At 52.1% G+C, this 16,568-nt stretch overlaps 1 protein-coding gene across 2 annotated transcripts in view; it reads left to right on the top strand.

The window, feature by feature from the left end:
• The window catches only part of UBE3C (ubiquitin protein ligase E3C), a 992,333-nt gene that overhangs the window by 660,075 nt on the left and 315,690 nt on the right, over positions 1 to 16,568 (top strand). The gene's annotated exons all lie outside the window — the stretch shown is intronic.

Below are 16,568 nucleotides of genomic sequence, written 5' to 3'. Positions count from 1 at the left end.
AAATATTTGAAGACTTTGTGTGCGAGGGATGTCGGATAGGAAGACAGGTTTTAAACCGTGCAGGACTTGTTACCGCATGATGTCAGTTACCGATCCCCACCATGCTTGTCTGTGGTTTCTTGAACGCGCCCCCCGATTCGTAGTCGTGTTCAGACTTCCGGGCAATGGCTCCGAAGACCTAGAGGGAGCGGACACCGTTGAGCGAGACTCAGAGGAGGTCACGATCCCGTTTGAAGAAGAGGTGGTTGCCGGATCACTGCCGGAGCCCCAAGTCCTCTTCCTCCCATTCGAGGTCATCTGGACACTCGGGGAAGAGGCACATGAAGAAGAAGAAGTCCAAGCGTACTTTGACTTCACCTCAACTGGCGACTGTCGCCAAGATAGGTAAGGAGCACCAACACTCTAGGCACGGTTCTGCGGAGCCGGAGCCAGAGTCGACTTCGTGCATCCCTCCATTTCCGGGACCCGGAGCGACTCCTGCTCAAATTAATGAATTTTACAAGGCCATGCGCAGAGTATTTGAGTGGAACGACCCTGTTGGTGAGCCCTACGGCCCCACGGTTCGACATAGTCGGCTTCAGCCACGGCGCCGGTTGGGCCTAAGTGGTCCGATCTCGGATCCGGTTCTACGCCAGTCGTACCTATGCAACCTTCCCCGACGTCGAACCCGAAGTCGGTGCCAGCGGCATCGCCGGTGGCGCAAGCCTCATCCTCACCCCCGACGACACGGAGCCGAACCGGCGTTACGCGATGCCGATTCCGAAATCGACAGAACCCAGGGGTTCTATGTTGTCGCCTGAGCACTTTTTGGACGTGCTAGGCTCGGGAGAGGAATGGGAGGAGTCTGAAGACCCTCTAGAGAACCTGGATGTCTCTGAGGAGACAATGGACTGGTATGGGGAACTTGGGGAAGCCAGTGGTCTGGATACTTCCCCAGACTCTGACATGCTCTCTCCACCTACAGTGGCAACGGAGGAGGGGCGTCCTATGCTATGGTGGTTAAGAGGGCAGCTGAAGTCCTTGGACTGGAGTTGCCCTCAGTGCAGGTCAGGACTAATCTCCTGACCGAAGTGCTTCAACCTGGGGCTTCCACCTCTGAACCCCTTTTGCCCTTTAATGAGGCACTTACTGTCGTCCTACTAGGAACTTGGTCCAAACCTAGCACAAGGGCTCCTGTGAACAGTACGATTGCACGCCGCCATCGCCCAGCACTGGGTGACCCAAAGTTCCTCAGCCAACACCCCACCCCAGAAAGTTTGCTGGTGCAGGCCTTTACTTCCCAGGGCGCATTCCCTTCCTCCCCTTCGGCCAGGGAATCCAAGAGACTGGACTCTTTAGGGAAGAAGTTGTATTCTTCCTCCTGTCTGGCATTGCGGTCGGTGAATACCGCATGCTGATTGGGCCGTTTTTCCCATTCCCCTTGGGAGACAGTTGCGCATGTGCTGCTACAGGTCCCGGAGGAGGCCCGGGCTGTGCTCTCCCAGGCTGTAAAGGACGGGAGAGATGCGACAAAATTCACCATACGGTGTGGTTTGGATATGACCGATTAGCTGGGCTGGTCTATTTCATCGACAGTGGCCTTGAGGCTTCGTACAACTGGCTTCTCGGGGATGTCCAAGCCAATTTGATGGACATGCCCTTCGATGGAACCCGCCTTTTGGGGGGAAAGGCTGACTCGGCTCAAGGACTCTCGAGCTTCGGCCAGATCCTTGGGCCTCTCCTCTACTCCTCATGGCCAGTCTTCCTTTTGCCCCTTTCGTGGCAACAGAAGGGGTTTCCAACCGCGTCAGCCCTATCCTAGTCACCGTCCTGCACAGACTTCCCAAGCTGCGCGTGGAAGTGGATGTGATACATTCCATCCTCGGAATAGAGCTCAGAAGTCATTCACCACACTGCCCCCAGCAGCCGCAACCTCCAAGCACTCCTAGGCTGATTCTGCAGGACCACACTACTCCAGTGGGTGGGAGAATTTCTCATCATCTCCCCCGCTGGAGATCTATAACAGACAAGCGGGTCTTGCAGATCGTCCAGGAGGGCTATTCTCTTCCTTTCGTTTCTTTTCCTCCTACTATTCTGCCAAGTCAGGAACGGCTGGCGGAGGATCACTAAAAACTACTCCAAGAGGAAGTTACTGCTCTTTTGGCCAAAGGATCTATAGAAAGGGTTCCGGTTTCAGAAGTAGACAGTGGCTGTTATTCCCGCTACTTTCTGATTCTGAAGAAGAACAAGGGTTTTCGGCCCATTTTGGATCTTCGGACCGCCAATCTCTTCCTCAAAAAGGAGAAATTCAAAATGCTCACATTGGCTCATCTGCCTTAGACCAAGGATACTGGTTGGTAGCGTTGGACCTGCAGGATGCCTATTTCCACATTCCCATCCTGTAGGGCCACATGCGTTACCTACGGTTCAAGGTAGGCCACGAGCACTTTCAGTTTAATGTGCTCCCCTTCGGCCTTATCAGTGCCCCTCAGGTGTTCACCAAGGTGATGGCGTTGTTGCGGCTCAGCTGCGCAGGTTATGGGTTTCAGTCTTCCCCTACCTCGACGACTGGCTGTTGAAGGCAGCCTCGCCTCAGACGGTAGTCTCCCACCTTCAGACTACGGCGGACCTCATGCATTCGCTGGGGTTCTCTATAAATGTGCCGAAGTCACACCTGACTCCTTCTCAGACGCTCCCTTTCATCTGAGCTATTCTGGACACAGTGCAGTTTCGGGCTTATCCTTCCAAGCAGCGATTCCAAGATATTCGGGATTATGATTCCAATATTTCAGCCTCTATCCTGGATTTCAGTGAAGTTGACTCTGAGGCTGTTGGACCTCAGGGCCTCCTGCATCCTCTTGGTAAGACACGCGAGATGGCGTATGCGGGTTCTGCAGTGGGACTTGAAGTTCCAATGGGCACAGCATCAGGGAAATCTCACCGACATGGTTCAGATCTCGGAAGGAACTGCGAAGGATCTGCAGTGGTGGTTAACGAACCGAGTTTGGTCAAAGGCAGACCTCTCTCCCTTCCCCAACCAGATTTCACAATCGTGACGGATGCGTCACTTCTGGGATGGGGCGGCCACTTGGGAGAGATGGAGATCAGGGATAACTGGTTTCAGGCGGAGACGGGGCTCCACATAAACTTGTTGGACCTCTGAGCAATTCGCTTGGCATTGAAAGCATTTCTTCCCTCTGTCAAGGGGAAGATGGTGCAGGTGTTCACGGACAACACCACCGCCATGTGGTACTGCAACAAGCAAGGCGGGGTGGGGTCATGGACCCTTTGTCGAGAGGCCCTGCATCTCCGGGTGTGGCTGGAACATCAGGGCATAACCCTGGTGGTTCAACACCTGGCAGGTTCTCTGGACGTCAAAGCAGACAATCTTACCCATCAATGCCTTGCGGATCACGAATGGTGTCTCCAGTCGGAGGAGGCGCAAGGTCACTTTCAGCAGTGGGGAGAACCTTGGTTAGATTTGTTCGCCTCCAAAGAGAACGTGCAATGTCAGCAGTACTGGGTGCTGGAGTTTCCAAGGCGGCTATCGCTCAGCAACGCGTTTCGTCGCGAGTGGAGCTCAGGCCTGTTGTATGCCTTTCCGCCCATACCACTCCTGCCCAGGGTTCTGAAAAAGATCAGGAGCGACCGGGCCCAAGTCATCCTTGTGGCGCCAGACTGGGCAAGGAGAGTCTGGTATCCAGAGCTTCTGAGCATGAGTGTCGATCCTCCGATCAGGCTGCCCCTTTAGGAGGATCTTCTGTGGCAGCAGAGGAAGGTTCTCCACCTGAACCTGTGAACTCTACGCTTCCATGAGTGAAGATTGAGCACAGCAGTTGATGGCTTTTGACCTTCCTCCCGAAGTCTGTAACATTATTCTGACGGCCCTCCACTAAGGTGGTATACGCCTGCCGTTTGCAGAAATTTGTATTATACTGTACAGAAAGGTCTATTGACCCTCTTTCTACTTCTCTTTCTACTGTAATTTTATTCATTCTGACCCTTGCCCGGCAGGGCTCTGCTCTTAAGGTTTATCTTTCTGCTCCGTCTGCATTTTTGCGACTGCCAGACCAACCTTCTGTCTTTAAATCTCCTATTGTAAATAGATTTCTAAAAGGGCTGGTTCACTTGTTTCCACAGACGCCCTTTATTATGCCACAATGGGACCTTAATTTGGTCCTCACGTATTTGATGTGCGCTCCTTTTGAGCCTTTGCTCAATTGTTCCCTTCGGATGTTGACCATTAATACAACCTTCTTAGGACAAGGCTACTAGTCCTCTGCACCCTGTCCTCCCTTCTTCTCCATCTCATATACCGCCACATCCTCGACCACCTGTACCTCACTCACCACAGAATCCCTTAAATATTACACCTCCAGGATCTCCACATACAGACCCAGATGCAGATGGGGGGGGAATGATGACACTTATGGCACACTAACATCACCAGACTCCTGGCAGGATAAAGGCATTGACCCCCCAGGGGGATACAGATCCAGGCTATACCCTGCCTAAACCTCACCACCTGATGATACTTTATCATATTAGGAGCTCATTGCTAGGGCAGCTGCATACCATGGAGTTACACTGCATAAGGAATCCATGAAAGAAGATTTTTTATTTCAAACATTATGCACCACACGTGTCTTAATCTCTTCCAATACTGAAACGCATGATGCGCCATGCAGATGAAATTTTTAAGGATTCTTCACAGGCTTGCATTATCACCCCTAGGGTAGATAAAAATATAAGGCTGCATCATCTGACCCAATTTTTGTTCAAGGCCAGCTTCCACCAGACTCCCTAGTTGTTTCAAATGCCCGTAAACGTGCAAACTCACAAGCTACAGCAGACACACCACCTCCTGATAAGGAATCCGAACGTATTGACACATCAGGCAAACAGGTTGCTGCGCAATCTTCCAATCATTGGTGAATTGCAAACACACAGGGGCTGTGGACCAGATATGACAGACCTAACTGCGATGAGATGGAGGCACTCCTCCAATATCTCCCAGAGGAACATGAAAACAAAGGGCAAGAACTGGTTCAGGAAGGAAAGTTAATTACCATCTTGTCCATTAGATGCACACTGGACTCTGCGGATTCTGCCACCAGAGGCATCAATACAATTGTCCTCCTACGGAGGCATGCCTCGGTGCGTGTCTCTAAATTTAAGCCAGAGGACCAGCAAACTTTATTAAACGTCCCCTTTGATAAGGAGCATCACTTCGGCCCACAAGTGAATGAGGCCTTGGAAAAGATAACAGATACTGAGGTTGCCAAATCTATGACGGCACTTTAAACACACACTCCTCTGGGCTTCTTTCATCGCTCCTCTTGTAGAGCAAGTTCCAAAGCCACCTCCACAGATGCCTCCATAGCCCCTACAGATCAGAAACCCAACCCTCTCCATCTAGAGGATATTTCGAAGGCAATTACAGGGGTAACAACTTCAAAGGCAGTGGCGTAACAAAGGCCCCCGCAGCCCCTGCAGTGCGGAATGATCCCCGAGCTCTAGGGGCCCCCCTCAGCGCAGTAAACTGGCCTGGGAGCTCCTGAGTAAGGCCATAAGGGGGGGTCCTCCATGTACAGCTCCTGAGTAAGGCCAGAAGGGAGGCCCTCCTTGTACTTTGCAGGGGGGGCCCCTCAAGTTTCGTTACGTCACTGGCAGTGGCGTAACATAGGCCCCTGCAGCCCTGCGGTACGGGGGGGCGAGCTACTGGGGTCCTCCTCAGCACAGTACCCTGGCCTGAGAGCTCCTGAATGACTTTGTTGGGGGGGCCCCTCCATGTACTTTGCAGGGGGGCCACCTCAACTATTGTTACGCCACTGTTCAAAGGTTGGGGCAAAGGTTCCCCAAACTGTAATGCCTCATCCAGCAAAAAACTGTGACTCACCTATCCTACCCACTGATCATTCTACACCTGTCTGGGGTCGGTTACAGCAGTTTCTTCCCACCTGGCAGTCCATAACTTCAGACCGGTGGTTGTTGGACTTTATCCAACATGGTTATTGCCTGGAGCTTATCAGCACTTATCCATATATTCCACCTCGCATCCACAGACTCTCTCTAAAATGTCAACACCTGCTCAGACAGGAAGTGCAGGCTCTCTTACTCAAAGAAACTATAGAGACAGTTCCACTACAACATCAAGTGTAAGGGATTTATTCCCTGTACTTCCTTAGTCCCAAAAAGACTCCCTACTGCCCATTTTACATCTATGGTCTCTGAATCCCTACATATTATCAAAGCACTTCCATATGGTCACATTTCAAGAGGTGCTTCCACTTCTACAGCAAGGAGTCTTCATGTCAGCACTAGACTTATAGGATGTATACTTTCACACCCAGATTCTCCCAGCACATCACAAATACCTCTGGTTTGAGATAGCAGGAAAACATTACCAATTCAAAGTCCTTCCATTCGGAATCACCACTGCACCCAGAATGTTCACCAAATGCTTAGCAGTGCTAGCAGCATATTTACGCAGACGAAACATTCATGTCTTCCCGTATCTAGACGACTGGCTTATCAAAGCCCGTACACACCTTCTGTGTCGTGAACATACTCAGATTACCATAAACCTCCTACATTTACCTGGGTTCACTAGCAATGTTCAAAAGTCCCATCTTCAACCTTCGCAGTTGCAATCATATCTAGGGGCTATGCTCAACACTCAATTAGGTTTACCCTATACAAATGCAGCCAGAATTCAACATTTTCAAACCCTGCTACCACAGTTTCAAGACAATCAATACCTGTCAGTCAAAACTTTCATGCGTCTTTTGGAAATTATGGCATCATGCATCACCGTAGTGCCTCATGCAAGACTAAATATGTGTCCTCTAGAAGAATGTTCGGCACAACAGTGAACTCAGTCACAGGGTCGACTGGACGATCTAGTGTTGGTAGAAAGCCACACTCATCACTCTCTGTAGTGGTGAAACATACAAAACTTGTAAAAACAGTGGCCGTACATCGATCCTGTTCCTCAAGTCGTGCTAACAGCAGACGCATCCCTCACAGGTTGGGGTGCTCACTGACAAGTTCTGACAGTGCAGGGTCTCAAGAACATCAAACACCAGAATCTCTGCACCAACTACCTAGAGCTTCAAGCTGTTCACCTAGCATTGAAAGCATTACTTCCTCACCTCATAGGCAAAGTTGTCTTAGTCCAGATGGAGAGTATGACAGCCATGCAATATGTACGAAAACAGAGGAGACTCATTCTCTACAGCTGTCACGCTTTTCTCAGACCATTTGGCGTTGGGCAAGACATCACAAAATCCATCTGTTAGCGGAACATCTTCCGGGCACTGACAACGATTTTGCCGACCTCCTCAGCAGGATGCGGCAACAAGTTCACGACTGGTAACTCCACTCCCAAGTCCTCCTTCCATACTTCCACAAGTGGGAGTTTCCACAGATAGACTTCTTTGTGACTGCCGAGAACGCAAAATGCCCAAACTGTGTCTCCAGGTTCCCTCACCCTATATCCAAAGGCAATGCACTATGGATGAATTGGTCAGGGATATTTGCCCATGCTTTTCTGCCTCTCCCCCTTCTTCCATTTCTGGTTCGGAGGCTCAGGAAAACTTCTCTCACCCTCATTCTGGTAGCTCTCACATGGGCTCGTCAACCGTGGTTGACCACACTACTCGAACTTTCAATAGTTCCACATGAGAAGCTTCACCTTAACCCAGACCTTCTAACTTAGAACCATTGCACAATCAGACATACAAACCTAAAGGGGCGAAACCTTGTGATTTGGCTCCTGAAATCATAGAATTTGACACCAGAATATATATCCATTCTTAAAGAAGCACGTAAACCTATCACTAGAGCTTGTTATGCAGCCAAATGGAAAAGATTTGTTTTTTACGGTTGTGATCAACACTTATCAACACTTATCCTTGTTCAAAATGCCAGTTATTAAGGCTTTCATGGAAGGCCTTAAGAGTAATATCACCAAGAGTCCTACCTGCACCTGTGTCGAATCGCAATAGCGTTCTCACAATACTTATGTGTCCACCCTTTGAACTATTACACAATTCCCCCTCCTGTTTCTATCTTAGAAGGTTGCTTTCTTAATTGTCATCTCTTCTCTAATGTGTGTCAGTGAGCTCCAGGCGCTAACCATTTTTCCAAATACATAGGGATAGGGTGGTTCTTCCAACTAACCGAAAATTATGTTCGAGGCATATGAGCTGCAGATCACACACTTAGGATAAGATCGCCATCTGGTGTTGGGCTCGGATGATTGCAGGTTGTTGTTGTCTTCGGAAGAAGCCTTTTGGTCACGAGATAGGTGACTCCTCCTCTGGACAACAGTGCGCATGGGCATCCACTCCATCATCAGATTGTTTTTTTCCGCCATTGGGTTCGGATGAACTTTTCCAATCCAGCTGAAAACTTCTGAAAATCCAGCTTTCGAAACCAACAACCTTTACAACTCGACGTCGAAATCCATCGGACCGGTTCCGGATACGGCTCATGGAAAGGACACCTTTTAAAGAATGCCCCCAATGTGGAGCAAAGTTCCCCCACAGTGACCACCACGAGGTCTGCAACCTGTGCCTCTCGCCGGAACATAACGAATCCAACTGTCCATCCTGCGCCGCATTCCGTTCCAAGAAAACCATCCGGGACCGAAGAGCTCGATGCCATATCATGGCCAGACCAGCTCCAGAACCAGAGGACATCTTTGCCCAGGATGTCCCGGAAGACGATTCCGAAGACCTCCAAATCGTATCCGAAGCGGACGATTCTGATGACCTCATCACTCCGGGGCAACGAGTGAGTACCAGTGCCCCAACCCCAACCCCCCCAAAAAAGACATTGGTCAAGACTCCGCCAGCTGGCCCCAGTCGCGACCGAAAATCGTCTTCAGAAGCCCCGCCCTTGGGCCCGGCTCCGAAGAAATATAAGCCTGCAGGTGGCTCGGGCTCGAGCAAACCACATGTTATTGTGCCCACAATACCTTCGGCACCGAAGACTCAACACCTCTCGGCACCGAAGCAGGCTCCGAGACCATCGAGGCTGAAATCTCCACTGGCACCAAAACGTTCTTCGGCACCGAAATCTCCGCCGGCACCGAAAAGTTCTTCGGCACCGAAACCATCCTCTGTACCGAAAAAAGTCCACAAAGACTCTACCGATCACCCAAAACATAGATCGGAACCGAAAAAGTCGGCACCAAAGCCACTTTCGGACAATGAAGAACTTTTTCGCCCGGATCCCACGCAAAAAAGGATTTATATCATTTCAAAAAACGGACATGTCACCGCTGTGCCATACAAGAAAAGGAAGCTGGATACAACACCTCCTCCAGCTCCCATAAAGAAGAAGGACTTTGCCACCTCACCCATTCGTCCTTCCTCTCCTATATCACCTCTCATCTCACCCCCTCTGCCCCCACCTCCTTCTCCTCTACCATCTCCTTCACATACACCACCTCCACAGGATGATGATGATGATTTAGGGGGAGGGGGAGATCCGGATGACCTTAATGATCCTAATGATCCTTTCACACTCCCGGATACGGCACCCTTAGATGACTGGGCTTACCCTTTACCTGACATTCCTGATCCCACTACATACCCCTCCAAACCCTCCCCTCCTGATGACCACCTAGGGTTTGGACAGCTGATGAACAGGGCGGCACTGTTCCATGGCGTCACCATGCACTCAGATACACCTGAAGAGGACTTTCTTCTCGACACATTTGAGCAGTCGCAAAAATCAGTTCAGATCTTGCCCATGATTAAAGGGGTCATAAAACACACCACTGAGGTTTTTAAAGACCCTGTTAGAGCTAGGGTTCTTAACCCCCGAATTGAAAAAAAAATATAGACAGGCCCCACAAGATCCCGCGTACATTAAGGCACAGCTCCCTCTAGACTCTTTAGTCGTTTCAAACGCACGAAAGCGGGCTAACTCCCAAACAACAGGAGACACACCACCCCCGGACAAAGAGTCCAAGCTAATAGAGGCCTCGGGCAAAAGGGTTGCAGCACAAGCTGCTAACCATTGGCGTATTGCCAATACACATGCCCTATTAGCCCGATATGATAGGGCTCATTATGATTAGCTAGAAGATCTTTTACAACACCTGCCAGATCAGTGTAAATCCCAGGCCAATGACCTCATCCAAGAGGGAAAACTGATATCTAATGCATCAATCAAATGTGCATTAGACGCTGCCGACACTGCCTCTAGGGCGGTCAACACAAGCATACTACTTAGACGCCACGCATGACTACGCATTTCAGGCTTTAAGCCGGAAGTACAAACAACCATTCTTGCTCAACCATTCAACCAAGAGCAACTATTTGGACCCGTAGTAGACACTGCACTAGAGAAGATGAAGAAAGATAACGAGACTGCTAAATCAATGGGAGCATTACAGTCTCCGCAACCCCGAGGCTCCTTTCGACGCTCCTTTTACAGGGGAGCCTCCAAAAATGTGGGAACAGACACCTCTTCCACCTTCAAAACCTCCGCACAAACATCCCCTAACAGAGGATATTTTAGAGGAGGATATAGGGGAAACAATACCAAGGGCCGAGGACGGGGCAATACCAACACCCGCACCTCTCCAGCCACTAAACAGTGACTTTCCCCCAGACCATTCCACTCCAGTCCGGGGAAGACTCCCAACAGTTCCTACCTGTCTGGAATTCCATCACAACAGACAAGTGGGTAAGACAAATTATCCAGTTTGGTTACTGCCTCGAACTCACAAACACCCCCCCACACATACCACCCAAACACCGTCTAATGTCACCACACCATCTTACACTCCTCAAACAGGAAATTCGGTCCTTGCTTCAAGAACACGCAATAGAACCAGTTCCACTCCAACATCAGGGTACAGGAGTATATTCTCTATACTTCCTAATTCCCAAAAAGGACGAGACTTTAAGACCCATACTCGACCTCAGACTACTAAACCAGTACATACACTCAGATCACTTCCATATGATCACTCTCCAACAAGTCCTCCCACTACTTCAACAAGGCGACTTCCTTGCCACATTGGACCTCAAGGACGCATACTTTCACATCCCCATGCATCCCGCTCACTGGAAGTATCTAAGATTTGTGGTAGACGGACAGCACTATCAGTTTACAGTCCTCCCATTCGGAGTAACAACTGCACCCAGGGTATTCACCAAATGCTTAGCAGTAGTGGCAGCACATCTCAGGAGACAACAAATCCATGTCTTCCCGTATCTCGACGATTTGCTCATAAAAGCCAATAGTCTCGACAAATGCGTTCTCCACACTCACCGCACTATTCAAACCCTACACGACTTGGGATTTACCATCAACTATCCCAAATCTCAACTGCAACCCTCCCACATACATCAATATCTGGGAGCCACCATAAATACGTCCAAGGCCATAGCTTATCCCAGCACAGCCAGGATAGCCAACATAAAAAACCTCATCTTAAAATTTCAAACTCAACACTCTCTTCCAGCAAGAGTGTTTATGCAACTGTTAGGCATGATGGCATCATGCATCTCCATCGTACCCCACTCACGACTTCAAATGCGTCCCTTGCAAGAATGTCTTGCACGAGGAGCCTAGTGCGCAACCAAGATGGCCGCGTAGGTGCGAGGCTCCCGAGGACCTCCGCGACCTCCTACGTTTATCCTGTCTTCATCCTGCATCGGTTGAGGGGACTGTGTCGGTGAGCCTGAGCCGAGGTGGTACCCGTTTCCCGTTTTCGAATCGGACCTCGGGTGCCGGAGTGAGCACCGATTGAAGTTTGCGGCCTCCTTCGCTCCTGACCCCGGACTCGCGTTTGGGGGCGACCCGGTGACAAAGTGAACAACAGCGGCGGGCTGGGCCTGGCGAGTCGCGTACCCCGCACTTTCACTTTCACTTTCGCGCCCCCTTGCCGTCTTTGCAAGTGGGATTGCGGCGCTCTTTGTGTTGGGGTGGCCTCGCTGGGTGACCCAGCCTGCCTGCCTGTTGTGGCCCGCTCCGCCGTCCTGGGGTGACCCCCCGGAGCCCGTGGCCTTGATTGCTTGTCTTTTACTGCGTGGCTGGTGAGGGTGTGAGACCCGCGACGATGGCCACGAAACAAGATGGCGATCGGTTGAAGGCCAAGTCGACCCTGCGTGGCGCCGCACATCAGGCCAACATCATGGACCGCTACACCCTCCCGAAAGGATCTCCCGGTGGACCGCACAAGTCCTCTGAGTGCCCTCCGGATGCCCCGGATTTGCCCACGGAGTTGACTCTGCAAGACGTCATGGGCGCCATTGCTGAGATGAAGGCCTCGGTGGGCCAGCGGTTTGACACCTTAGCCCATAAAATCGACGCGGTCCTAGTTGATGTCAACCTGGTGAGGGCTGATCTCTCCAAGACCAACGACCGGGTCGATTCTTTGGCCCACACCGCGTCGGGCCTCACGACTGAGGTGGCGGTCCTCCAAACGGAGGTGCACCGACTTCGTCAGGCGAGTGCGCTTATGAATCGGCGCCTGGAAGATTCCGAGAGTCGGGCCCGGAGGAATAACATCCGCATCATCGGAGTAGAGGACCTGATCGCTACCCATCTCCAGCCTCGGGGACTGAGTAAATTCTTTGCCGTGGAGAGGGCCCACAGAGTTCCCGGGGGAAGGCCGAAGGTCAGAGACCCTCCGCGGCCTCTCATTGCCCGGATTTTTAACTTTCGGGACAGGGACGCGATCTTGCAAGCCTTCTGACTGCAAGGGCCGATTAAGCTGGAAAATATGGAGGTGAACTTTTATCCCGATTTCACTTAAGCGGTCCAGAAACAGAGACTGAGTTTCCTGGGTGTTAAGCGCCGGCTCCGGGACATGAACTTAAAATACGCCATGCTCTTCCCGGCCAAGCTGCGGGTAGAGGTGGATGGTCGCACGCACTTTTTTGATCGTCCCGAAGCGGCCGGGGACTGGCTGGACACTCTGTCTGGGGGTAGTGCTCGAGATGGTGGGGGGGGGGGGCGGCGGGAGGAGACGGCCCACTGGATCGGGACTGAGGGGTTGATATTGGGCCTCACTCTGGACGACTATGATGCCACTTTCGACCAAGCTTCTGTCTTTGTTCTTTCCCCTCCCTTGGAGGTTGTGTGGGGTCTAGAAGGGGTACTCTTTCCTCCTCTAGTGGGTCTAGCTAGTTTTATTATATAGGGGCGACAGGCACACTGCAAGTTGGGGGGGCTGTCTGGGCTCATGCAGGGGTGCAGGGAGGGGGGAGTTTTGTTGGGGTGGGTGGGTTGGGGTGGGGTGTTGTTCGTTTCTACCACAAGGCAAAAGCATCGTTGTATCATTTCTAAAGTGCTCTCTGGGGGACGAGTGATGGCTTCTGTTTATGATGGAGGGTAGGGGACTGAGTCTGTTGTCCTGGAATGTTGATGGATTGGGGGACAGGATAAAACGAGGTGTGGTCCTGCAGTTCTTAAAGCGAATTTCGCCCGATATAGTTTTTCTTCAGGAGACACACCTCATTGGCAACTCCTTTTGTGCCATGAATCGACGGGGCTACCGCCTTGTGGCCCATTCGGGCTTCACGTCTGGTTCAAGGGGTGTGGGCATTATGGTTAAGAACTCGCTCCCGTTGGAGATTGATGAGGTGCACCATGACGACGGGACGCTACACGGTTTTGGTGGGTAGAATGAAGGGCAGAGTGGTCGTTTTCGTGTCTGTCTATGTCCCACCGGGGCTGCAGACGACCACCTTTGCGGATCTGGGGCGCCTCCTCCTTGGCCTTCCGGAGGGGATTCTAGTGGTGGGGGGGGATTTTAATGCTGTGGTTTCCGGAACTGTGGATCGTCACCCCCCTAGGGATCTCCCCCGTGCCCAGGCATGGTTGTCTGGCCTCTTGGATACCTTGGGGCTGGTGGATTGTTGGCGTTTGAAGCATCCCACGCAGCTGCAGTACACCTTCCATTCAGGGGCTCATGGTAGTCTCTCACGGCTAGATTATGTCCTGGTTCCGGCGGCGCACGTTGGGAGGATAGGGGAGGTGCGCCATTTGGCACGGGGTATTTCGGACCACTCTCCACTCTTGTTGCACTTTGATATTCTTCCGAGGGAAGAGGGTAGGGTGGTCCCGATTAATCCCTGGTACCTGCGTGACCCCACCATTCGCGCAGAGCTGGTTAAATCCCTTAAGCGCTACTTTGACGAGAATGTGGGGTCTGTGTCATCGGCGATCTCATTGTGGGAGGCGTTCAAGACGGTACTCAGGGGAGAGGCCTTGTCCCATATTTCCCATTCCCGGAGGCGCGAGCGGGAGGAGGTGACTCGTGTTGAAGCTGAGATAACCGAGTTGGAGGGTGATCTAGAATGTGGGGTGACGGATGACAAATTACATGTTCTCCGACTCAAGCAAGCGGCTTATAAGGCCCTCGTCACGGAGGCGGCCAGGGGCCTCAGTAGAGAGCAACAGGGGAGACTGTATGATGTGGGTGATAAGGCTGGTAAATTGATTGCATGGTTGGACAAAAAGGAGAGAGCGTGTCGAGTTGTCCCGTTGATTGAGAAACAGAATGGTGTGTGTGTCACTGAACCAGAAGAAATTGTCTCCTGCTTCGCAGACTATTTCCGTGGGGTGTATTCCCCGGTGTCCTCCCGCTCTGAAGAGGATTCCCACGCCCTGCTCAGGGATATCGCGCTGCCTTCCCTTTCGGAGGAGGACAGAGTGTCATTGGACGCTGCTCCAACTTCCGAAGAAATTGCCCTCGCCATACGTTCGGTCGCTTCCGGCAAGGCCATGGGCCCTAATGGTCTTCCCATCGAGTTGTATAAACTGCGACCGGATACGCTGGCACCGCATCTCCGTGCTATGTTCCTCGCGGCCCACTCGGCGGGTTCCCTCCCGCTAGACCAGCGTCTAGCTACTATCGTGGTTATCCATAAGGAGGGGAGGCCACGGGACCGGGTCACATCCTATCGGCCTATTTCGTTATTGAATGCAGAGCCCAAAATCCTCGCCAAGGTGTTGGCCAATCGGCTGGTCGGCGTAGTGTGTGACTTGATTCACCAGGATCAGTCCGGCTTCATCCCTCATCGCAATACAGCGCTTAACCTGCGGCGTTTGCATGGGGTGCTCGCACGTGTCCCGTTCATACGAGAGCCGGCCATTTTGGCGTCGTTGGACGCCACTATGGCGTTTGACACGCTTGAATGGCCTTATATTTGGGCGACGCTCGCGAAGTTTGGGTTTGGCCCAGGATTCATCAGTTGGGTAAAATTGTTGTACTCTGGCCCGCTGGCGCAGGTCGTGGTGAACGGTAGAGTGTCGGCTTCGTTCGAGCTGGGTAGGGGTACGCGGCAGGGCTGCCCGTTATCGCCGCTCCTTTTCGCGCTCGCCTTGGAGCCCCTGACGGAGTGGCTGCGGTGGGAACCTTCTCTTCGTGGTCTCCGCTGGACCCCCGAGTATGAGGACCGCGTATCTCTATACGCTGACGATATTCTCCTGTACCTGGCTTCCCCACGTAAATCACTGATAGTGCTGGTTGATGTGTTGCATTCATTTGGTCTTAACTCCGGCCTTGTCATCAACTGGGCTAAATCGTGCGTCTATGTTCTTTCTGGGGAGGACCCTATCCTTCCGCGGGGCTGTCCTATTCAGATCGCCCCGCGGGTATTCCGGTACCTGGGTATCTTCATTACCCTGGACGCGGAGGCCCGATATAGTCAGAACTTGCTTCCCCCCCTCCAGCGCCTGAAGGAGGATGTTACGCGTTGGAGGCGCTTGCCGCTCTCGCCGCTCGGCCGGGCGGCATTGTTTAAGATGATGTCGCTGCCGCGATTCTTGTACGCTCTGCAGAACACAATGGATGTCGTCCCGGCGCGCTACTTTCGCGAGGTGGAGAGTTTGCAGCGCCGACTGTTCTGGGAAGGTAGACCGCGTATCGCCCTGGCGAAGCTGACGCTCCCGTGGTACGACGGGGGGATCGCCCTCCCGGATATCAAACGGTATTATTGGGCCTCCCAGCTGGCTGCGATTAATCACGGCCTGTACGGGCCCGCTCTAAACCCGGCCTTTGAAATGGATAAGATGTTACTGCCGGGTGGTGATTATAACCGAGCGCTTTACTCCAGCTCGCTTGACGCACGTCTGACGGGCCCCACGCGTGTCATGGTACGAGTGTGGCACGCGGCTAATGTGGCGATGGGGTGGAAAGGTCGTTTGACCCGGGCGTCGCCACTATACGCATCTGAGCAGTTGGGCTCCCTGTGGACCTCGAAGGGCTTTGAAAAGTGGGACATGATTGGCATCAGCAGGGTGGGTGATCTCTGGACGAGGGGGGGATTCAAAACGTTCGAGATGCTACGGACAGAATTCCAGTTGCAGGACAGGGAGTACTTTCGGTATATGCAGATCCATCATGCGCTATGCTCCATATTCCCGGACGTTGCCTCCATCCCGGAGTATTCCCCTCTGGAGGATAGAGTGCTAGATGGACATGTACCGGACAGCACGATTTCATTGATCTATAAAAAACTTATCAATGACCGCTCGGGACTGCTGACTAACCTTCGTGAGGCATGGGTGGCCGATGGATTGGAGCTGGATGACGAGGACTGGGTATCGGCGGT

Source organism: Triturus cristatus, chromosome 10 (assembly GCF_964204655.1).
Source record: "Triturus cristatus chromosome 10, aTriCri1.1, whole genome shotgun sequence".
NCBI lineage: Eukaryota > Metazoa > Chordata > Amphibia > Caudata > Salamandridae > Triturus > Triturus cristatus.
The sequence above is the reverse complement of the archived record's forward strand: the minus strand, read 5'-3'. Positions and strand labels throughout refer to the sequence as shown.